The sequence below is a fragment of the Argiope bruennichi genome, chromosome 9 (assembly GCF_947563725.1).
Source record: "Argiope bruennichi chromosome 9, qqArgBrue1.1, whole genome shotgun sequence".
In the NCBI taxonomy this organism is placed as follows: Eukaryota; Metazoa; Arthropoda; class Arachnida; order Araneae; family Araneidae; genus Argiope; species Argiope bruennichi.
The window spans coordinates 49,738,410-49,747,129 of NC_079159.1; positions in this window are offsets into that span (position 1 = coordinate 49,738,410).

Below are 8,720 nucleotides of genomic sequence, written 5' to 3' on the forward strand. Positions count from 1 at the left end.
TTTGATTTTCACCTAATCCAGCACTTCATACTTTTTTTATTAAACATTAAGCTATCTGACGTAAAAAAATCCCTTTATTATTGCTACATAACTTGAAATAAATATTTCCTAAATCGACTGATATAAAGCTATATAATAATTTAGAATTAACTTCAATTGCCGATTTGGTTAGTTAAATAAAAATTGTAATTAATCTTGATAAAATTGCCCCCACCCTTTTTTTTTTTTTTTTTGCACACAGGAGAAAAGAAACAGTAAGAAGACTTCAATTCAATTATTCTACGTTGAATATAAAGCATATTGCTTTTTTCGGTTATCTCATTAAAAAATTTGTTAAAAATCACTGGATTTTTTAATTAAAATAGCTTACGAATGAATTAAAAATAATTAAGTTGAAGAAAATTTAAATATTTTTTATTGCAAACGATTCTTGAAAAATTCAAAATAAAAATTCTTCTATCAAACAAATGCATTCAGATCAAAACTAATTTATGCTAGATTTTGGAACTTGAGTTATCAAATTGCATAAATTAATTTTTTGTCAAAAATGTCAATGTTAATTATTCAAATTCAGATATATTTGACTTTTTTTCTCTTTTTTGTGTCAGAAAAAGTATAACATAAAATAAATGTTAAATTTATTTTACTTTGATTACTTTAGAAACTACGTTTATTAATTTTACCTGTAAGTATGTGTGAGACCAAATATTTTTCATTCATTAAATTAAAAAGAAAAAAAAAGTAATCAGGAAAATGTTTTATTGGATGAGGGAAAAAAAGCCTAGCGTATCGGTTGAAATTAGAAAAAAAAATGAAAGAATAGCCTCAAAATAATTACAACTTTACTAACGACTATTAATTTAATTTTGTAGTTACACCTTGTTAATTAAATCAGTAAGATTTTTTTCTATTGAGACTTATTTAACTATAGAAAAAAATTTTAAAAGTAAAAAATTACATAAAAAGTCGCGTTAACTATCTAATTATCAGCCGTTGAATTTGAAAAACGCAGTGATGTGTCATCTGACAATTTGTTATAGAAAATCATTTTACAAAAACTGCTTTAGAATTTGTTTGTCGTTAATTAAAAATGATTAGATATTAAAAAGATTTTGAATTAATCTAAAAAAAACTTGGTTTTTCAACTTAGAAAACTTGTTTTCTAAGTTGGATTCACTGCATTTTATCATTGCTGAATTAAGAAAATGAATCTCTTTTTGTAATAAAAAAAGCCTAAGATATTTAATTTGTTGTATTTTGTATTTACTATATTGTATTTTGAATTTAAGGGATGATAATTCGAAAAATAAATTTAAATAAATAGATACTTTTTTTATAATTTTGTTGCATTAAACTTTTTTCTAAATCTAACGTTATTTTTTAAACTTTGGTAATACAAATTTCCAAAATAATTTTATGATTATGGCATTGATGTTATAGTTAATATATTTAAGTATACCAAAATTCATATTATCTACAGTAGTAATTGTTTTTTACAAAATACTTCTTTATAGCACTTCTTTCATTTTTTTTTTCGTCTTTTATTTTTTGAGCCATCTGATGAAAACACAGGAATTCTGAATCACGCCAATGGGTAATCACATTATGTTTTATTTCCCTTACAAAATTTCTGGTGAATCTAAAAAGATAGCGAGTTATTCAGATGCGATTTCAGTAAAATTTGATTCCAAAGAGGGAAAAAGATAAATTTTGTTACTAACACTTAAAATTCATTGGCTATTTGCAATCAATCTGTACTCTAAATTGATTGAAAATCAATCAAAACTGTTTGATTTTACAAATCCTTACCTTTGGTCATAATTATGTATATTTCTTAGGATAATTTATTTTGTAATTTTTAGTTAAAAATTGAGTCATAACAAATTTTCAAATAGTTATTCGATAAAACTAAATTGACTTTTACTCAACAAACAAACCTATATTGTTGCAATGATCTAAGAATATTTTGAAAGCAATTGCAAGAATGAGTGGTTGCGGAAAAGTAAAAATGTGTATATTGTTGTCCCAAATAGGCCCAAAATAATGTCTGTATTGTACTTGACAAAATATCATTTTGTCCATGCTTAAATTTCATATGTAATAATTTAAACTTCTATAGACAATCAAATTGGCTAAATTTAAATACATTATTTTGGGCCTATTTACATTGCTATACATTAGCAAAATAAGCGCTGACATTTAATATCAAATTCATAAAAATGATGATTAAATACCAGTTTAAATAAGAGTAATTTTTGTTTTAATGAATTCTATGCTATTTAATTAACTCTAAAATAATTTAGGTATTAAAAATTAAAAACCATTTTATAGTAATAGGTGACACTGAATTAAAATAAATTTTTAATATTTTTTTATGTGAAGTTATTATTCTAAATTCTTAGGTTCATTTAAGCAATTGAAATTTCATGTGAATTTTGACAACGACCCTAAAATTCTGAATTTCATCCCAAAGCAATTATTTGCATGAAAAACTAAATTCAATCTAAAAATAAATCATGACCACCTATAAAAATTTGAATTTAAATAATATATAAAAAGATTCATATATTGTATAACTTACAAATCGCCATCATATTTTTTATTATACTGCGATAGATTTTTATTTAGTTTTATATTATATATGCAAAGTTTCTCAGAATGATTTTTCGTGTTTTATACAAATATAAAATAAATGATTTTATTTTATTTTAAGTAAACATATTTCACAAATATTTTACTAAACCCTTAATTTACTTTAATATTTATGGCAACAATTTAAGAAAGTTAAGAATGTGAAAAAGTGTCCGTTGTTTGTATTCGATAGATTATCAATTTAGACACAAACAACTGCTTTTAAAATAAACATTTAATGCGAAAGATAATTTTTTCTTTGTAACACAACAAAAATTTCTATCGTCTGTAATTTCATTTTTAATTACAATGAAAGGATCAATTGCAGAACAGAATTTTAGTATTTCTGATTACGTCAAAGAAATAAAAAAATTGTCTAAAAAATCTGTAACAAAAAATTTCAATGAAAATTTCTAAAAGCAGTTATGATTATTTTTTAATCGAAGATTAATTTAAGCTGTTAGTGGATAATCCACTATTAACTTTAACTGTAAATGGTATATGAAGATAGCCATTTCCAGCTGGGACTACAATTAATCATTAAAAGCTGGTAATGCACTATTGAATTAATTTTTATGTAGAATTTTTCAGCATCAACAAGAAATAATGAATCATATGTAAATAACATTCTTTCCCATGTTTTGGAAATTTTAAATTTAATTTAGAAATCAAAACGAAAGCGCAGTATTATTTACTGGCAAACTACCGTACAAGCGGAAAAGAAGCATAATACTTAACCAATAAAAATTTAATTATTAGCTGTTACGGAACTTATTTATATTTTACAATATCTAAAAAAAAATTATAAAAATCCATCTAATAGTTCGGAGTTCTACAGACAAAAAAAATGGTGTAATTTAGATAAATAATTTTGAACCTTCTCACATTGCAATACAAAATAAGCGATGGCATTTTAAATCGAGTTCATAAAAGTGATTACATGTTAATTTAAATACTTTTATCAATAAATAGTAGCTTCAATATTTTCATTGGCTGATATTTTTCGAAGTATAAAAGGGATCCAACACTTCGGTGGAAGCAATCTTATTATATACAATACCGTTTTAAACACATTTTTTGCATTTACTGCCATAGCGCATTATCTTAAAATAAGTTGATAAAGCATGTAACCAGTTTACCTGGCCAGGATTAGTCTCAATCGTCGATCAGCTTAGTAAATGGAAGTAATAAGCGACATCCAGAAGAAGAAAAAAAATTTCCCTTCTTTTTCATTGAGCCAAGAAGAAATAGAACTTGGGAAAACTCTTATCCCTTTAGATTGCGTGCATATTTCTGTTTTACGGTTGGTCAATTAATAAATATTTTTTCTTAGTGCAATAATTTTTTAATTAAGATAGCTTACAGTTGAATTAAAAACTTTCGAATGAAAAAAATAAGAAAAAAAATCACTATCATTGTCAGACGATAATAAAAAGAAATGAAAGAGAGAATTACTAAGAGTCTTCATATATTCAGATCAAGATTATTTTTTATCATATCAGATACCCAAGTGATAAAATTGCGAAAATTATTTTTTTCTTAGAAAATGAAGTTTTAAAATATTCAATTTTACATTATACTTTATTTTTTTCTTTTTGTTGTTTCTGATGAAAAAAATATTCTTGATTCCCTTGATGATAATATAACATTTATTACATTAAATGGAACGAAAATATTTTATAAGTAGATTAAAATAGACAAAAGTGTGACGATGTTTCATAATTCGAACGATTCAACTGTATTAGTTGAAGTTAAAAAACTAGAACTACAGGAAAGCGTTCGAATAATTATACTTTGGCAAGCAGTTTTAATTACTATTCTTGAGAATATTTTCTTTGGAAATTCTTTTAGAATAATTAAAAATTAAACTAAGAAATGATATATAAAAATAAGGCTATTATTTAGTTATTACTTTTAACATTAAAAAAGAATAGAAATCATGTTTATCTACATAGAACTCTTTTGTGAAAGCTATTTTTGTGTTTAATAAAAGAACTATTTTGAGAAAGCTATTTTCGCTTTTTAATATCAAAAGAATATCGAATTAGTCTAAAAAAGACGCTTTGAATAAATTTTGTCTGTCTGTAGTTCGTTATTTTCAAAAACCAAAATCATTCTATTTTATTTGTGTTATTGCCTTTAACGCTAATTAATTTATTCATATATTTTGTTTTAAGAAAAATCTTCACTCGAACAAGATAAGTATTATATTTGTCAGATGCCAAATAATTTCATTGATGATTATTTAGTTCCTATCAAAATGAATTCATTTTCCCATACATCAAAATAGAAATAAATGTTAACTATTACTAAAACTATTCACTGCTGGTATGCTAAGCAACTCAGAAAAAATCAAAATATTTGTTTATCTTAAATTAGACACCAGTAATTCAGCTTAATTCTTTTTTAACGAAACGTCACAAATAATAGGTGTTAAATATAAATCTATATTATAAAAAAGCAGAAGTAGCATCATCTGAAAAAAAAGAAATTTATTATAAATTTTACCAACAAAAGTTAAAAGAATATTAATTGAAAAATAAAAGTCAGTCATTAAAATTGATCTAATCTAATATATTCTTGGCCCTGAAAAGACAATGAAAAATCTTAGGAAGTTAAAAGTTCTTCTTTATAATTACTTAACAAATAATCATTACGAAATGCAAAATGGTTTTATTATATGAATATCGTCCATTTCATCTGCAGAAGAATAATTCATATTCTTTTTTAATTACAAGTTAAAAATAATCGTTTGCATATTTATCAGAGAAGCAAAACAATATTAATTACTGAGCATTTGTTTCTAATTTAAATAATTTCTTTTCTAATTTCGGAGTTTTGACAAAAATGATAGGATTTCAAACTCATTCTTCAATTAAAAAAGAGCAATATCCCAGCATTTTTAATAAAAATAAAGAAAATATTTGTTGAATATTAACATCGATTCGAAGGAAAAAATATGACATTAATCTTAATGGCGTTTTTATATGAAAATTGGTACTCTTTATCGAAATCTAAGTGACATAATTTATTACAAAGAATTCATGACACTTTAATTAAAGCATTTTTAATAACCATGTTTTTTTTAATATTCTTTAAAAAAAACATTTTAAATTTTTCAACATAAAACTATTTCCTATTAAAATATTTAAAAAAAGTTTGTTTTCAAAAACAAACTGAATTCTTATAAAAGAATGTATACACTGCTTTTTTAACTTCGCTGTTTTACGTACATTAAATGTTTGCAAATCAAGTGAAGTTTTCGTTCCAAAAAAAGTAGTTTCTTTATTCATATCAATTAAACAAAGATCTTTAAATGTATAAAAAAAAAATTCAGAATTTGAAAATTCATTTTTCATTTTTCAAAGTCATAGATCTTAGAACTAATCAGAAGCTCGAAAAAAATTATGTTTATTCAGGTCTTCAAATTTTTCATTTTTAGTCAGTTTAAAGTAAACTTTTTTTTTTGTAATTTAATAAATTCCTTAGCTGATAAGTTTTAAAGTATGCATAATCAAACTAATCTTCATAAACTGTAAGAACTTTAAAAAAGAACTAATTTTAAAAAGTGTTGATTATTTCATGATAAGCAAATCTACCTTATCGCTGCAAAAGCTTAAAGCAGAAATTAAAAATAAAAAGAATTCTTAATTTGGGTAAAAGAATCAATAATTTATTTTTATTAAAAACTTTTTTTACCAAATTTTATTCATGTACCCTGACTACATCTCTAAGAAAATGAAATAATAAATTTTTTTAGATAATTATCACAGTGAAAAGATCGTTGATTTTCTTGTTTTGTTTTTCGTGTTTAGAAAGAATGGAGTTTTTTTTTTTTTTTTTTTTTTTTTAATAAAAGAAAGCTCATAACAAAATTACCAGAGATCCTGTAGAATTTATAAATAAGCGTATGTGCAAAATGTGAAAATCTTTAGAAAAAAATTTATTTTGTATGTTTGGAGGGACCATAATGGAATGCAATTAATTTTTTAAAGAAATACGCTTTAAATAAATGAAAGTATATTATAATTGTTATATCAATTTAAAAAAACTGATTTCACTTATTGGACAACGAAATTCTTTGAAAATCAATTACAGGTAAAGTATTTTTAATTCTCAATTTCATACCAGCAAACAATAATGTACCCAAGTATTACATACAATGCTCTGTGTTATTACTTTTCCTTTTATTTTCTCAAATATGATAGAAAACATATAGCCTTAGTTTTTGATCTTTAAGAACAACCATATCTGCAATGATGTCCTTTTAACAATTTTTCCTTGTTTTATTTTGTACCAAATTTATTTTATGGAGAAATTAAAATTGTTTTCTAGGCAATTAAACCATTTAGTTTCTTAATAGGGTCAGTCAAATTTGTTCAGACAGAAGTTTGTGATCAAATTTGAACACATTTTTGCGCAAAAACCAAAAAAATTCACCTGATTTGATCTTACATAAATTTTTGTAATCGATTTAGTAAAAACAAACAACTTCGCTTTTTGTTGGTATAATAATATATTCCTCTGTTTTAAATATAGATTTATGATTCAATGATTTCTACGATTGAAACACTTGATTAAAATATTTAATTGATGATTTTTATAGAAATGATTACAAAAAGGCAATTTCACTAAAAAAAAATTCCAAAATGGTATTTACATTAAATCCTTTTATGGAATAAAACATTCAAATTTATAAGAAAAATTATATATTTTATCCTTTATTGCCTAGACAATATTTTTCGTTTTTAAAATTCCTACTGGGCATGGTTTTGTAGATAAAATATGCTACAATAAAGAAATCATTATTAGTCAAAACCTCATCTAGATGAATGTCGAATCTCAGATCGATTCAGATAGCAATGCGGATACATATAACCATACAAATTCGGTTCTATTATAGCAATGATACATGGAGCCCTGAAAAGAAGCCCTGTCCATCCATAGAGAGGAAATTACTTAATGTAAAATGAACCCTCTAACAAATCTAGAAGAACATGCAAAAACATGAAACAATGCAACCTTTCACTAAAAACGAAAGCATTGTACCGGATGGAAAATGGTCACCATTTCATTCTAACCTATGCACAGTCACTCAAGGAACTCGACTTGTTATAGGAAATTGGACAAACAGAAGCCTCCTTGCAAGAATGATACCATCTTTCCGACTGGTCCTATAAGGAATTTATGAAACAAATCACCTCAACTTCAGCGTTTTTGAAGTCTCAAATTAAAGATTTAAAAATAATAATAAAACTGTTAGGGAGCTGTTAGGGTTAATTCTTTTAAAATTCAAGTTTCCAAACAGGCCATAAGAAGAAATCGGGAATGAGAAGCTGTCTCAGTGGTTACAAGAATGATGTGGGATCCGTTACTGCCACTCCAATAACATAACTAGGATGGTAGCTCAATTCGACTCCTTTCCGGTCATGGTCATTAGGCCTTCACATCCAGTTTCTACCGCGATTATGGCCATCCAGATAATAACGAATGCCTAACTAAACACTAGTTTTAAACACAAAATGTTCAGCTTTTTCGGATTATATGTAATGATCAGTCATCAAATAATTCTGGACGAAATAATAAAGGTAAAAAATAATTTTATTTGCGACATCATTTTAAAAACATTAAGAACAGAATTAAAAAAGACTCTGACAGACAAAAAGCTAATTGAATGGGAATGCTCAACGTCATTCCTACGGATCTCTTCTTCAATATCATGACTAATTTAAAAGTATTGAAATTTTATCATTATAACAATTTTTATAGGCCATTATTCTAGTATCGTAGCTTAGTCTTAAAGGAAGCTATTAGTGCCTTCTGGTTTCAAAGAAAATTGTATTTTAGCCATGGCAATTCGCATAATAATCTCAAATTTAATATTTTGTAATAAATTTATTGCTTAAATAATACATCATCCCAAGGGTTTTAAATAACGATATTTTTAAAATCGGTTTATTACTTTCCAGATTCGGAAAATGATATGAATTTTAAATTCTTCTGCTTAGCTTTTACAACTGAGTTATCAATTTTTTTTTAATATGTAAGAATAGAATATTTTTTCACATAAATAAAATTCAGTGTTTGGT